General features: G+C 41.2%; 1 long non-coding RNA gene across 1 annotated transcript in view; it reads right to left on the bottom strand.

The window, feature by feature from the left end:
- Positions 1–15,872, bottom strand: part of LOC144984110 (uncharacterized) — a 37,637-nt gene extending 21,765 nt beyond the window's left edge. Inside the window, exon 1 of the long non-coding RNA XR_013647771.1 lies at positions 15,665–15,872. This is a non-coding gene — a long non-coding RNA (uncharacterized LOC144984110). The remainder of the gene's footprint in view (positions 1–15,664) is intronic.
- Between the last annotated feature and the right edge of the window lie 1,077 nt (positions 15,873–16,949).

The raw sequence follows: 16,949 nt of genomic DNA, 5'->3' as shown, positions 1-16,949 counted from the left end.
TATAAAAGTCCAGCAGACGAGCTTCATCCAGCCGTGGTTGGGGGGACAGTCAAAGGCGCGAGTCGAGCCGGAGACAGGAACCACAGCCAGGTGTAGGAGCAGGAGCAGAGACTATGTTCTCGGTCAGGAACAGAGCAGAGACGAGCCAGAGATGAGCCAGAGGCAGGATCCACAGCCATGTGTAGGAGCGGGAGCAATGGCGAGGTAAACAGTCATGAACAGGAGCACGGATGAACCAACTGGAGTCTGGAAGCACTCCCACTCCCCAGGAGGGGAGAGGAAAAGAGGGACAATACATGAATCGCACTGTACCAAACAGAGGCATGGAGAACTAAATGATGAATTATGATCAAGAATAGAGGAGAGGAAGCGTAGAAGTAGAAAAGAAAAGAGGACAGAACCCCAGTGCACCATAGTTACCCCAGCTTCAACATCTAGCAGCCTTTTAAAAGAAATAGTTATTAAGTTTAATTTAAAAAAATTAACATTAAGTTAAATAATCTCTGAATACTAACTAGTCTGACAATAAGCCTGTCCAAAGAGGAATGTTTTAAGTCTAACTTTGAATGTAGAAACTGAGTCGGCCTCTCTTACATGAGCTGGGAGCTTATTCCATAAAACAGGGGGTTGGTGGCTAAACGCTCTACCTCCAATCGTACTTTTACTAATTCTAGGAACCACAAGCAGTCCTGCATTTTGCGAGCGAAGTGTTCTCATTGGATGGTAAGGGACTATGAGGTCCTTAATATAGGACGGGGCCATTCCATGTAAGGCCTTATAGGTTAACAGGAGGATCTTGAACTTGATTCTGGAATCAACTGGGAGCCAATGGAGCGAAACTAACACAGGAGTGATGTGATCTCTTCTGCTAGTTCCAGCTAACAATCTAGCTGCTGCGTTCTGAACAAGCTGGAGACTTCTTAAGGAACTCTTAGGACACGCTGCTAACAAGGAGTTACAGTAATCCAGCCTCGACGTAACAAATGCATGGATGAGTTTTTCAGCATCACTCTTAGAAAGTATATTTCTGATCTTAGCAATATTCCGCAGGTGAAAAAAGGCAGTTCTACACGCCTGAGATATGTGAGCCTTAAATGATAAATCCTGGTCAAATAAAACCCCAAGGTTTCTAACTGTGGAATTAGGGGCTATACTTATGCCATCCAGGGAGACTATCTGAGCAGACAGAGCATCTCTAAGGTTTTTAGGACCAAGTATAATGACCTCAGTTTTTTCTGGGTTCAAGAGGAGGTAATTAATTGTCATCCAGGTCTTTATGTCTCTGATGCAGGCGTTCAGTTTCTCTATCTGGTCATTCTGGTCAGGCTTCATGGATAAATACAACTGCATATCGTCGGCATAACAATGAAAATTAATGCTGTGTTTCCTGATTATGTTTCCTAGGGGTAGCATATAAAGCGTAAACAGGATCGGTCCCAAGACTGAGCCCTGTGGGACTCCATAGTTGACTCGAGTGCACTGAGAGGAATGGCCATTTACATTAACGAACTGATACCTATCGGACAGATAGGATTTAAACCACTGGAGAGCAGATCCTCTGATCCCTATAGTGTCAAAGGCTGCACTGAGGTCCAACAGGACCAGAATAGAAAGTAGTCCCTTTTCTGAGGCCAATAACAAGTCATTAGAGACTCTAACTAGTGCAGTTTCCGTACTGTGGTGAGGTCTAAACCCCGACAGAAAGTCTTCAAAGTGGCTGTTGTCCTGTAGGTGGCAGTAAAGCTGCTTAACTACAACTCTTTCTAGGATTTTAGAAATAAAGGGCAGGTTTGATATCGGTCTATAGTTGGCCAAGATGCTAGGATCCAAACTGGGCTTTTTCAGAAGAGGTTTAACAACTGCATATTTAAAAGACTGTGGCACGTAACCCGTTTCCAGAGAGGCATTTATCATTGTTAATATAGGATCATTAATTAGGGGAAAAGTTTCTTTAAAAAGTCTGGTGGGAATTGGGTCTAACAGACACGTTGAGGATTTTGAGGACGTAATAATTGATGTTATTTCCGCTTGATCCACAGTGAAGCAGTCTAATGTTACAGAGGTTTCTATGGATGCCTCCATTTCTACCGCTTCAGCCTGTTCTGGGCTGATAGTAGGAATAACTTGATTTAACTTATGTCTAATATTTGAGATTTTACTGTCGAAAAATGTAAGAAAATCATCAGAGCTGAGAGAAACAGGAACATGTGGTTCTACTGAGCTCTGACTGCGAGTTAATTTAGCAATAGTGCTAAAAAGAAATCTTGGATTGTTTCCATTCTCTGATATTAAGGTTGTATAGTACTGGCTTCTAGCTCTACGCAGAGCTTTTTTATAATTTAATAGGCTATGTTTCCAGATATCCAGAGACTGCTCTGAACCGGAGCGGCGCCATTCTCTTTCCAACTTACAGGTTTCTTGTTTAAGAGAATGAGTTTCAGCGTTAAACCACGGTGCTACTCGGTTTTGTCTGACCAACTTAGGTTTCAAGGGGGCAACAACATCGAGTGTACTCCTGAGGGCTTGTAAGGCATCATTAACAAAGTGGTCATTTATACTAGGACTGATGCTATGGGAGCTGGACAGAATATCACTAAGTACTGGCTGAACTGTGTGTTTAAACTCAGACACAGAACGGTCAGTTAAGGTTCTTCTAAGCTGTTTCTTATTCACTGGGGCAGAAGGATGTTCCAGTGTAAGCTGGAAGGTAATCATAAAGTGATCGGAAATGATGGGGTTAAGAGGAAGGACACTCAGCTGGCTGATCTCTATACCATGGGTTAGAACAAGATCCAGGGTGTGCTTATGACAGTGAGTGGGTTCATTCACACTTTGGGTGAAACCAACATCATCTAATAAAGCTGCAAAAGCCTTTCCTAGGCAGTCACTGGGGTCATCAACATGAATATTAAAATCCCCTAATATTATAATTTGATCAGAATGTAAGACAATAGTCGATAGGAAGTCGGAAAACTCAGTTAAAAATTCTGAATATGGGCCGGGGGGGCGATAAATAATTATGAGTAAAACAGGTTTTCGAGTTATCCTGTTTGGGTGACTTAAAGACAATATGATGCTTTCAAATGAATTATAAGCATTTTTAACTTTAGGGCTGAGAAGTAAGCTAGACTGTGATATTACTGCCAAACCACCTCCTTTCCCTGAAATCCTGGATTTCTGATAGTTAGCATAAGTGGGGGGGGGTTGCTTCATTCAATCTAACATAGTCATCCTGATGGAGCCAAGTTTCTGTTAAGGCTAAAAGACTAAGGTTGTTATCAGTAATTAACTCGTTGACTAAGAGGGACTTGGAGGAGATGGATCTAATGTTTAATAAACCGCATTTAATTACATCATAATTCTGCTTGTGAGTACTGCTGTCTGTCACTGTAGGGTTTCTATGACGCGCTCCTTTCATTTGTCTTTCAGCACATAAGCTAAAGCTCGGACCTGCTTGACTTTCCCTGCATGGGTTTTGCACCGGCACTAACCCTAAGGGAGGCTCAGAGGAGCGTTTTACACTGCTGCTCTGCGCCCGGGTCTCGTCTCTGGATTGTCAGGTTAACAGACTAAGGCTAGCAGAAATGTTTCTAGAAAGAAGAGCGGCACCGTCCCGGGTGGGATGGACGCCGTCTCTCCGCATGAGACCGGGCTTCCCCCAAAACGCGCTCCAGTTATCCACAAAACCAACGCCGTTTTCTGGGTACCATCTAGAAAGCCAGCGGTTAAATGATGAAAAGCGGCTGTACATTTCATCACTGACTAAGTTCGGCAGGGGACCAGAGAAAATTACAGTGTCGGACATCGTCTTAGCCAGTTTACACACCGAAGCTACGTTTAACTTAACCACCTCTGACTGTCTCCATCGGGCATCATTACCGCCTGCGTGAATCACGACTCGACGGAACCTGGACTTACTCTGAGCTAACATCCTAAGGTTCCCCTCGATGTCACCAACTCTGGCCCCCGGATAACACCTGACTGTAGCCGCTGGGAGCTCCACGTTTCTAACTTCAGAAGAGCCTATAACCAGAGTTGAGTGTTCAGCGGGTGTGTCGCTGAGGGGGGAGAACCTATTACTAACGTGGAGTCTCGGGTGCTCTAAGTTTTTGCGTTTAGCACTATGTTTCCTCCCAACCGGTGCAAACCCCTGACTGTCTCCCGGCTGTTGGGAGGGCGCTGGGGTGCTAGCTAAGTTAGCCCTGGTAGCGCGGCCCGCGCTACGAGTAACGACCTGGCTAGCCGGCTTAGCTTCAACTGTGCGGAGCCGCGCTTCTAACTGCTCCAGCCTGGCCTCCAAGTCTAACACAAGACTACACTTAACACACCTACCGCTATCTTCACTAAAGGAGGCAGGGTCATCACTACGTTTACGTTAGTAATGTGTAGCAGATCAGTGAAAAGTCATATCGAAAAGCTGCTTTTCTCCACATCAGAATTAGTTGATTGATGGCGATTGCGTGAACGGTTGAAGAGTTACTGTATGTCAAAGAGCGTGTGGTATTTAGGCATTGCCTGTGACAGCTCCAGTCTTAAAGGGTTAAACAAACACATTATAAGTGTCATTTAAATGATCTGGCCTCTTGGACCAATTTTTAGTGAGACTCCTTCAAAGTGAAGGAACCCAGCTGGCACATTGAATTTGAGCAACATTTCATAAATGAAATATTGTGTATTCCAGGTTTATTTTTTGTTTGTTTGTAGTAGATAAAGCTTACAAATCAAGAATCTGCTCTGGAGCCAGACATGGTGTGGTGATTATGTGATTGTTTGCTATCAGGTGTGTTTTCTTGGCTCTTGTCATGTTTAGTTTTTAGGTTTTGGATTTTTCCCTGTCACAGTCACACCAGGTTCAGGTGTCCAGAACTCAGTTAATCCTTCTAAGTGTCTGGTTTTCATTTCATTCTTGTCAGGTTGTCTGCTTTGTCACACTTTAGTTTTTCCCCCTTCTTTCTTACAGTTTGTTCATGTTGAAGTTTATTAATTAAAGACTTTAAGGTTTTGCCATCAACCCTGGTCTTCTGCATTAATTGTCCTACACCGTAATTTCGTAAAAGATCAACCTGACCATACTGGACCCAGCAAGAGATTCTTTGTCGGCATAGACTGCAATGGCAGAGTTCTTGCCACTGCAGTCTATGCCATGTGACAACATTCCATATGGTCTTCTTAAAGCCTTATTCATGTTAAGTCATGTCATGTCAAGGAATGCTCCTGCGTGCTCCTGAGGAAGATTTCCAGAGCAGCACATCTTCAAGTGTCTTGATCCTGACAGGGATTGCTGGGGTCATTGAGGAAGGTCACCAGGGCCACACCTCTTTATGTTCCCTGTGCCAGAGGACAGTTGCTGGGACTGCTCCCCTTGATGTTTTCTGTCCCTGGGGGGAGTGTCCTTCATATTCTGTTCCAGAGAAAGGGTTTGATACCGTTCACCTGCTTGGCTGCAGAGGACCTAGGCAACTTACATGTTTCGCTTTTGCTTTGGCCCTCATTTAGGTCCCTGCTGATGTGGTGTGTTGGGGCATCTGGTATCTGCCCTTTTAGGGAGGGATACTGTGAGGATTATGCTCTTTGGTTTGGTTGGTTTTCATTTATGTTTTAGTGGTTCTTGTCATCTTCAGTTTTCACAAATCTCAAAGTTCAGGTTTAGTTATCCAAAGCTTTCTTATTTAAGTTAATCATCCTCTGTTTATTTCAGTGTCTGCTTTTCAGTTCATCCTTGTCAGATCATCTCTTTTGTCACACTTTTTGTCTCACCGTTTGTCAGTTTCTAAGTTTATTTATTAAAGGTTTGAAGTTTATGCCATCAAGCCTGATCCCCTCCAATTTGGGTCCTACACCACCAATTCCTGACACGACTCTTAATTTTAGTAATTTTTTGCTCCTGCGTTTTATAGATATACAGTTTCAAAAATTTAAACAAACAAAACATATTTAAAAGTTATGTAATGAGAGTCAGCAATACTATTTTAAGATATAAAGGAAGGAGATATTGGTAAAGCAATACTGAGTGGAATTACTTTACAGTTGGTCTGTGAGAAAAGACTTCTACAAATACATCAAGCAGATCTTTTAAAAGTATTTAAATGTTGTGGTTGTGTAGATGTTTTTAAATGAAAAGCTTCTGAATGGACAGAGATGGATATTAATGCAGGGCTTCCTGACAGAAAATCTAGATGTAATGAACTTTTAGAACTCTTGCTGTCTCCAGAGGCAGCGTCTTTTATTAGATTTCTGGTCCAAGAAATCTATCAGTTGGTGTAGGAGGTGATTACATAACTGAAAAGAACAACAATAAAGTCTTACTCAATCTGTCTTAAAAATGCTAACATGTCTAGAACTCAGAAATGAAAATCACACCAAAAAAAATTAGTTAAAGTATATTTTTTTTAAAGTGCAAGATAACTTTTATATAAAAAGAAAATAAACTTTATTACAATTATGAAACGGATGGATCAACATAATCATTAGAAGGTGTTCCAATTTTTCTAATCAATAACTCATTGTGTGTGGGTAAATAAATAACTGAATGACTTTAACTCTAAACCACAGGTTTTCTGTTTATACAGTTACTGACAGTTGCAAACTATTTTGTTTTTCTCTTAAGAAAAAAAATTATATGAACCTTCAGAAAAATGTCTGTATTTCGTGTGAGCTTTCTCAAAAGATATAATAGAATCTCTTCTTCCACTTTCGGCTTCTCCCATCAGGGGTCGCCACAGCGAACGAGTCGCATGGTAAATTTGGCAATGTTTTATGCCGGATGCCCTTCCTGACGCAACCTTCTCAAACCGGGCTTGGAACCGGCAGAGGTATATCTTAACAAGACCACATATGATACCGTGTACAAGTAAAAACGGGAAATTTTCTTTGTTTATGTTCCCAAAAACAACTGTCGTCAAAATCAAAGATGCTTAGATTTCTGGTGTTGCTGTTTTTTCTTTTGCTTCTTATTAAAACGCTTTGTCGAGTTTTGTTTCTTTTTACGTTTGTTTTAACCACATTAAAGCTCCTGAAGGTTGACAACTTAGTTAAAGTTGAGATACATTTGGTTGAATCTACCCTGAATAGAAGCTGGTAACTTTAATCCTTTAATCCTTACTTTAAATAAAAAAAAGTAGTTTATTCCATAGCTTTTGGTCTAAAGCAGACTTTTATTGGTTGACAGCAATCAATGAAATCGATGTGGGGAAATGGTCTTTAAAAAGCAAGAATTGTCGGTCAAACAATTTATACAAAGGAAGCTTAAGTTATAAAATACCTTTAGTTTGATTCCATAGTTATTTTCTATGGGATTTTGAATTAAAAGATTCAAACAAATACATTCACAATGAAGCTGTGTTTAAGTCTGAGAGTTACGACTTTGTTGCCATCTTGTTGGTTTTGTGAGTTAAGGACTGCAAAGCATGATTTATTCCCAAAGGAGAAAAAAAAAATTAGTCCATTCCTTATGAAGCACATTTCACCAAACTCTTAAAAACTATTTGGGCCCTAGCAAAGCATGCAGAACCCAACCGCTCAGCTCATACTATTTATTTGACTCACAGCTGAGCACACTGCTGTGTGTGTGTTTTTTTGTCCATGAGGAGACACTGTGTGTGTGTCTGTGAGCTGTAATGAGTTTATGCGTGTGCAGTTAAGCCTGTGAAGTCATTCTGGTGTGTTCTCACTGGTGTTGGGCCTGGCTTCTTTCCTTCCTGTTCAAGGGTCTTTTACCCACAACACTTCACTCCTCTGGGATGGCCGTTTCAGCGCGGGTGTCAGGTCTCCGTGTGTGAACAGGGTGGTCCTCAAAGAGCAACATGTCCTTCTTGTTCCTTTTTAAGAGCTGCACACACACACACATATGTACTGTCATGGCAGCATCAAACAGTTCAAACGTGACCCAAAGCGTCTTGAACAGACAGGCTGACCTTCTCTTCCTTTCACACCAGGCACTTTTCTCTCAATTCTTGATTCTGTCATTCTTTTCTATATTTATTTGACCAAAGGTCCAACACTGAGTGATGAAGTCACCTCAGAGGGGCAGTGGGTTTCCTCTGGAGCACAGAGAGACTTTGGATATTCCATCATTGGGATGCAGAGCCTCTGTGTTTGGGGTCAGAGTGCTATCATGTTCCTAATCAGCAAGGCAGCTCAGAACTCTCATCAGCTTTTGATTGCATTTAGAATGACTAATTAAATAAAATATGATATTATGTAAATGTTTTCACCATATGGCCGAAGGTGACGACATTTGCTGTGCGTTTGTGTGTCATTAAGACTTCGACTGACCAGTCATGACTTGTTGTGTCTTCCTGAAATGGTCTCACAACTCGACTTTCGTATTAGTAACCCTTTTTCTTTTTTGTGTTTTACAATTTTTACTGTGAGGGGACTGCAATAAAAGTGTGGTTGGACACAAAAATACTACATTTAAAGAGACCTTATGGTTCAGGGTACAGGAAAAACCTTAAGGGACTGACATGGGGCAGCTCAGAAGCCCCCTGCTCATTAAGTTAGTGGGAATCTGGGATGTTGATGTTTCCATAGGCAAGGCTCTTCTGCATTAGGAAGACATACAAATATAAACCAGATTTAGAAGTACTGCAACTATATTATGAACAGATAAATGTGTATTGTGGTGTAAACTGGCTAAACTAGAAGAGCCCTTTATAAATGCATTCAAAATGTATGGGTCTTGTTTTCACGCATTAGCATGTTCAAATTCTTCTATTTTTTTTCCTACAGTTCTTGATTTTGTATCCGTCACTCTGCTCCTAATTCACAATTTTTTGAAATATTTTGAAATATTCAGAAATGCAATGTTAAACTTATTTTCTTCACATATGAGAACAATGCTACAAGACACAATTTTCATAGAAATGAGCTTTTAACTGAGATGTGTGTAGATTTGGAACTATGTATTTAGTGTACAACGGAAAAAATAAAAAACAAAACAAGTAAAATATCTAAAACTATTTTTTCTTCTTAAGGGAAAGCATTTTATTATCATTCTTTTTTATCAGGACCGTATGAACACTTCTTGGTGCTGCATTATGACAAATTTCAGCCTTTCTTCAAAACAAACAAAAAAAAACAATTGGCAACATTTGAGTTTACAGTTTTTCCTGGTGTGTGAACTCAAGACACCTCTGAAGAGTTGGAGTTTCCCACCACTTACTGTGTACATTATACGCTCAGATACAGTGTGTGTCAGGAGTCAAGTGGGGGGTTGGTACCTGCCCCAGCGATAAGGTGCATGGAGCAGACCCAGCGCTACCAGGCCAGTCACACGCAGAGATAAGAACAGATAACATTCAGGGGAAGAACTGCTGCAGGCTCAACAGCTCTCCCTACAAAACATGCCGTGCAGTGCTGTGACTGTCCTCTACAGTGTTTACATGTCGATAGAAAAACCTATAAATGGTGTCTGGGAGCAATCTTCTGCACATGGGCCTCTCCATTGAAGACCTTGAAGGCTTATTTTTGGAAGATTTTAAAAGCGGACATAATCACTGTTGGTCAGTTCACACTTGCACAGAGCTTTTTTGCATGTTGGACATTTTTAGACTCTCCTAAATCTTCACACTAGACACCAACTCCATGGAAGTGAATGAGCCATTGTGTCATGAATGGTGGAGAACCAAAGTGCAGGGATAGACGAGGGGGCAGGAACTTGAAAGACTTGAATAAATGTATACTCAAAGATGGCAAACAAACCTGTGATAAAGCTGAAATCAGGAAAGACTAAAGGGTGACAAAACAGAAAACCAGACTCTAACTGACTTAAATGTTGAGGCATAATTAGCTAAAACAGAAGCAGCTGTGCGCGGTTAAAGCTGAAACCTGATGTGATGGAGTGCAAAGTAAAAGCCTGGAAATAAAACCTGAGTAAAATACATAGCATGACTTGAACCATGTTGAACTAAACCAAAAGAAGCACCATATTTAGCTTGGTTTTATATCTGACAGAGAACCTTTTTTGTTTCTTTGAATCGAAAATCTAGACGGCTTTTTTTCAGTGGCGTTTAAGTTCATTTTTGAGCGCTGTAACGTAAATAGCACATACTATATTTTCAGCACTATGAGGTGCACTTATTGTCTTACTTTAAAAAACAACAACAACAGTGCGCCTTATAACTTGGAGTGCCATATACATGGATTCATTCTAGTTGTATTTACTGATGTTGAAGCGATTTTGAGAGCTACATAACGTTCTGTGAAAATGTTTGTTCTGGTGTTATAAGTATGGTGTCGGCCTGTGTTTTTCTTTTTTTTGTCACTAACAAAGTAAGAACTTAGCGTAGTCACAGTAAGATTTATTTTAGTGGTATTTCACCTGTTGCAAAAGGTCGGAAGTTACAGGTATTGTGAATACACTAACGTAGATAAAGCTTCTAAGGTGGCTAATGTGTTAAAAACAAGTTTAGAGTTACTGTGAACGCAGTTGATAAAGTTGGATTAACTGATGAGCTATTGCTGACTCATTTGACTGACTTATTGACCCTTTTACATTAGGGCACCCTACAGTGCAGAAAAAAAGGCTACTTCTATAGCAATTTTCTACATTGCTTTTCAGTAGTCAGAGTCCCATTCCCCCCATGCAAACACAAACTCACAGAGGCTCCACTGCCATCAGCCTCAACCACCAGGAGCAATGAGGGAGTCAGTGTCTTGCCCAAAGACACGTCAATAAATGGTGAACATGGTGAGGACCTAATCTGCAGTTCTCTGATCATTGGCTGCTATATCTCTGCAGCTGCCAAGTCTGTTTTTTTAAAAGATGAGACAAGACTAAAGTAAAACGAAAAAGTGATCCCACTGTATACTTTTTGGAGCCTATCTTGGCTACTGTTGGGCGAAGGCAATGAAGTTGTTAGAACCTATCTCTCTCTATCTTTCCATGCTGATTTTATTTTTCCCTTTTTTTTTAACAAAGATAGGTGTTTTAAGAATTTCCAGAAAATGTTTAAAAGATAAAGCAAAATCAAATGTCTCTTTTTCTCTCCCTTCTCTGTCTGCACACCCTTAGCAGAAAATGGGCAGCTTCTAATCGGTGGAGGTTAGGGTTAGCATTCATAAGCCCAGAAAAGACCAGGCCAGTCAGCTCAGTAGCTCTACATCTGGAACCTCCCGCTGGGCCAGCAACTTCCCTCCATCCCTCCCCCTCCACCACTACTGCTGCTGTCCCCCCCACCCCGGAGAGATCAGAACATGCATTGCCCACGTGTAGACTCAGACAGAAAGACGAACACGCGCATACATATTTGTACATTTCAACACCTCGCTTCCACGCACGAACAAATTTCCCCAAACACACGCATGCTCACACTGAACCACATGTATGAACACCCACTTAAACACATGCTCAGAGGCAAACACATTAAACCCTAAAACATTATGCAAATCCAGCGCCAGCGGCAGTGGATAGCACTGTTCAGCCTCACGCCAAAACCCTTTTCATTTTTATGAGATTAACAGTGAGGAAGACATTTGATGTTGCTGCTTGAGAAGTTCGCTGGACAACATCTATACCGGCTCGCTCGGATGCCTCAGAACAAATTGAAACATCAACTGATGCAATTACAAAGCACAATAGCAGGTTAAACAACCAGGTTAGACTTTATTCCAGCATCCGCAAACACGTCAAATATATGTAAGGACGATTTTTGGTCAAAGTAGTGCTTTCTGAAGGCAAGACGCAAAATATATTGGTGCAGCTTTCATTTTTGCTCCATCTTTTGTGTTTATTCTGATGATATCACTTTAAAGACTGATTTAAATGTGCCTATGTGAAATGTATGACCTTTAATTGAAATTTAAAAAAAATGAAGATTTTTTTTTAATGGAAAAACTGTGGCACCTTTTTTACCTCATGACACACAATGTCTTCCTCTGAATCTGTGTCAGATGCCATGATTTGCTTCATTGACTTTAGCATATTTACAGAATGTCACTTTTACTGTAACAGTTGCTCAAAATGGAATTAAACTCAATAACAATAGCAAACAATGGAAGACGAGGAAAACACCAAATTTTAAATGGCAGCCTGCTTGGCTTCACAGTCCTAAATTATAGGATAAAACGGTTGACAATATTTGACTGAGTGTGGCTCTGTTCTGTGCAACTGGATGTTCCCCTGAGATCTTCTGTTTACTGTGTGAGATAACCTTCACAGCTGTTTTGTTGACAAGGAGGATCTTTGCCGTGTCGGCTGGGGGTTGGACTGTTGGAAAGTCGTTAAAGACCCACTCCAATAAAAATAGTGTTTCTTTTTAATTTAATGACGATGGAAGACAAATATTAAGAATGTTAAGCTTACAATTGCATTTCTTAATATGTATTTATTTCAATCATTGTGAATCAAGAGCCGACGAAAAACGCTGTTGGAAAAAGCTTGTAGCCGTGACGTAGGTGCTACAGTGGGCGGGCCACAAGCTCCTCTCTATTCTGATGCATCCACTTGGAGACAAATAGATCCATGTAAGTCTTTGTTTTCCTCGCCCAAGCTGGAATCTGGCTCAAAACTGCATGGCTGGATAGCTCGAATATTGCTTGCCAATTTTGTTGCATTGGTAATATTAGCTTGTGGTTGTGAAGGGCTGTAATCTAGCAGGAAATAGTGTAAACACAGGCATGATGGGAAATGAAGGAAGGCTAACTCCAATAGTTAGACCCGAAGCTCAGAGGTGAATTTCTGATGAACCAGTGCTGCTCTGCAGAAACTATGTTCTAGAAAATGACAGGTTTTAAACTTTTGTATAGTATAATCATGGTTAAAAATCGCCAGGAGCATTCTTTAAATAGATCAAAAGACTATTGGAGTTCGACTTTATATTACAAACAATAACATTTTGCAAGAGATGGCAGTTTGATTGAGATCCCAGTAATATTCAGTTAGACGGACTTGGCTGCAAAACTCCCAATGAATGTTTGTACATGCACCTAAGTGATCATGTTTAACTGTCTATCTTCAGTGACCTGTATTTTTTTTTAAAGTCATGTAAACCAGAAACCTGGTTTCCATTTCCACAGGGGGATTAATGAAACCTGGTTTCCCAAAGTAGATTTCTGACATTTACATTTCAGAAGCACTCAGTACCAAACTTTCACACCCCTGCAGAGGCTGGTATGGAGATGACAGTGACTGATCCCAGGTCCATCAGACAATGACTAGATAGATCCTATTCAATCCACAACAGAAACCAACAAATTTGGAAATATAGTTCCTTAAGGTTTTTGTTGCCACAGTGGTGGCAACAAAAACCTTAAGGAATTAAGGAATTAAATTCTGTTCAAAAGCGGCTTTTCACATCAGCTTGGCACTGATTACTGATGTAAAGTGTTGCACAACGGCTCAAAGCTGCTTTTCTCTGCAACAGAATCAACTGATTTACTTTGATTACGTAAAAACGTCACTATAAAGTGTTGGATATCTGTGAAAATCTGGTTTTCTCTGCTTCAAAACCCGCTGGAATTACACTAATTGTGTAAATGGTTGAAAAAGTTACGGTAGTTAAAAGAATGAAAACAATGGAGCTAAAACTCTGGAGTACAAACCACACAGTCACAAAGTTACCCTTAACTGGTGGTGCAATTTAATTCAGTTTTATATATATAGTTCAATATTACAACAAGTTGTCTCAACTGGCTTCACAGAGGTAGAGCAGACAACCTTTTATCGTAAGAATACAGATTTGTGTCCCACCTTGGCCGTCCATGTCCCAAAGTGCTCTTGGGCAAGACACTTGACCCCACAATGCCTCTAGTCACAGTTTGGCGCCAATGTGCAGCGGAGCCACCATCAGTGTGTGACTGTGTGTGAATGTGACTGTAAAGCGCTTTGGATCTTCTAAGAAGGTAGTAAAGTGTAGTATATGTCATTTACCATTTAGACCAGCATGGTGCTATGTTGCCTAATTCTTACAAGTGGTAACATGTGTGAACATCCAAATAGTTTGGGGACCACAGCATGATCTTAAAAAAACTTTTATTGCTACCCATTAATCTAAAGGCCCGTACACACCGGGACGAATATTCGCCAGGCATTATTCGCCAGCGTTTTTCGCCACGTTTTTTGTGTTCACACCCAGGCGATTTTCGCTGACGGTGAGCCGAGCGAACATGCAATTTCATTCCCTGACATTAGATGGCACTTAATGTAAAGAGAAATACTCCTGTACACAAGGTGGCGCTGCGCAACTTTACGATTCTTAAAGTCGCTTTTCACTCAGAAGAAGAGAGCAAGTATTTACGCGCTTGTCAGAATAATACAAAGAAAACATGAATATTTCAAGCACCAGTAGCTCCAACTGGTACTTGGTAAGGGGATATTTTAGAATGTCCGTCATTATTTCTTTGCGGCAGTGTAGACGCTACTTGGCGTCTATCTTCTTCGCTGGTATGTGTGCTCAGCAAGGCAGTTTTGTGTTTGAGCGCCCCCAAGTTGTGTTTTACTGTAACTTCAGAAGCTCCAGACACGTGTGCAAAAGCGCCATTCTCATTGGTCGAATAGATTTCGACGCGACGCGTCGGAAAAAAAAAACGAACCCGAGGCGTTTTTTTTTTTTTTGACGCTTTGGCGCGTGCCGTTTTTTCGCGTCGGTGTGCACACTCACATTGGTGCCCTTTGTTTAGTCACGAGGCGTTAAACGTCGGCGAAAATCGCCGGCGAAATTCGTCCCGGTGTGAACAGGCCTTAAGATGGACTATAAAATCCTTATCCAACTATTTACATTATGCTTCAATGAGAAAGATTTTCAGGACATGCATGATTTTATTTGGAGATGACATTAGGAAGTGTAGCTCTCCTCCAAGATATTAATCATGTGCCCTGCTGTAGTGTCTCTGAGGACAAAAAGAAAAGGACAAGAGAAGAAATCTGCTCCCTTCACTCACTGCCTCCTGGTTCCAAAGAAAACTGTTGGTAGTTTTAAGACTTTGTCTCATCTCCAGCCAGCTCCCTGCTGTGGAAACTCAGTGATATTCTCATAAGGTTTGTCATGTTGTCTGGAAAGGCTAGGCCACAGTCCACGTTTGGCACTGAAATTCTGCAGACTTTTCATGAAAAAAAACCTCATTAATGTTGTTTAGAGGATCTGGATTTGTTTTGCAAACACGTAATCTGGGCAATATTTGTCTATCATTGTGCTACATGAAATCAGTTAAAGCAAAAAAACAATGATCTGTGTTTTATCTCCAAGAGAACAGCTGTAAAGAACAGCTACCCCAAAACCTGCACACTGTGCATGGCTTGTCGGGGTTGTCTAAGTCACACACCTCCTGGAAGCAGCTTGACCGTTACATTAACATTGGGCTTGGAAATTTGTGTTAAGGTGGTCACTTCCAAGGAAAAGCCGGTGTAATTTACATTTTGGGCTTCCACATTCAAAACTGTTGCGTCCACCAGTTGCTACACAAAACTTTCAGTCCGTTTTCAGGCTGTACGTGCAAAACATACATCCATTGAAGACATATTAAAAAAAATCGAACCAGTTCAACTGTGACTAATCAGGAACTCGGATTTGGTACTAACATAACAAGTCTCCTTCTAAATTCATGGAAGTGCCAAGTGTTTGGAAATTGATCATGAAGCAGGAATTAATGAGCGACCTTTCAGGCAGATTACTCAGCGGTGTTTTACTTGGTTACTCCCCTAGGGCGGTTCTGTTAATCAACTCACCTGTTCAGCGTCCTATTTAAGTCCAGGTGAGGAGTTCACTCTCTTTCTTTACCACAAGCACTGCGTTCGTCACCGGTTCTCCATGCTCGTTGTTCTCCTTCTCGCTTCAGCGTCATATGTCTTCCCCCCGTTCTTTTCGGACTCATTGGTCCCCCCTTCTTCTGATGTGGGGGCGTCCGTCTTCGTCTTCTCGAACGGGAGCGGCCCTACGGTCAAAGGTGCCGGGTCACACATAGCAGTCATACTTGTAAGTCTGAATATGGAATGCAGCCAAAACACACCTCATCTTATTACACACTGATTGTACATTTACATTTCTTTCATCTTGATGATCTTTGGTGTTGGGGGTAGTTATTACCCAAAAGTTTTATGGAAATCTTATTTCATGGAATTGTACGGAGCCTTATGCGAAACGAGAAGAATGTGAATGCCAAAACTAAAAGAATGTGTAAATAAATGATTTTTACTGCATGACTTGTCTGACTGAAATGTGTTTTGTGCCAAGACAGAATTATATGACAAGACAGAATTATATGACCCCAAGTCTTTCATATATCGGAATAGAGCTGTGAGAGAAAAAGCTTGGAGCAAGATTTGCAACGTTTGCACCGCTTTAGCATTTCGCAACAAGCCTCTGATGACTGTGAGCAGATGTACTAGGATCGGGTAGTGACAGTCCAGTGTGAACCCGTACGCTATAAGCACTCAAGAATGCCCTTTTAGCCCATTTTTGAATGCACATCACATTACCGTTGTGTACATGGCTGAACAAATGAGGTAATGTGGTTTATGCAGCCATCCTTCAGGTGCCCTACAGGCACTTGCGTATTACCTTCACACCCCAGCATTTGCTCATGGTCAGTAAGGAGTTTACCTAGATGACTAAAGTGCGGCGTTAGGTGACTGTACATCATAAACATTAGTATCCTCACAATACGCTTACCACATGCAAGACAGTTGGACATTCTTGACGTCCTTAAATGTTGCCATAAGAGCCTCAAGGGAACTGCAAGACAAATCTGCCACTCTTGTAATATGTGGCTGCTTGAATAACCCAGAAACCCACAGCACCTGTGCAGGTCAACCCCCGAACGGGTGCATGTGACTAAAGCAAAAATGAGTCGAAGTTTACATGTAGCCAAATGAGAATTAAACCCTGACCTTCCCACAAAAATAAAGGTGGTCTTAAAGTAATCATGGTTTGCAGTTTTTTCTTCGCTTAATGCTTCACCATTTGGATCACAAAACAACAAAGCCATGTTATTCGGTTGGAGTTAACTAATTT

The sequence above is a fragment of the Oryzias latipes genome, chromosome 15, assembly GCF_053564925.1.
Source record: "Oryzias latipes strain Hd-rR chromosome 15, Olatipes_Hd-rR_3.1".
NCBI lineage: Eukaryota > Metazoa > Chordata > Actinopteri > Beloniformes > Adrianichthyidae > Oryzias > Oryzias latipes.
The sequence above is the reverse complement of the archived record's forward strand: the minus strand, read 5'-3'. Positions and strand labels throughout refer to the sequence as shown.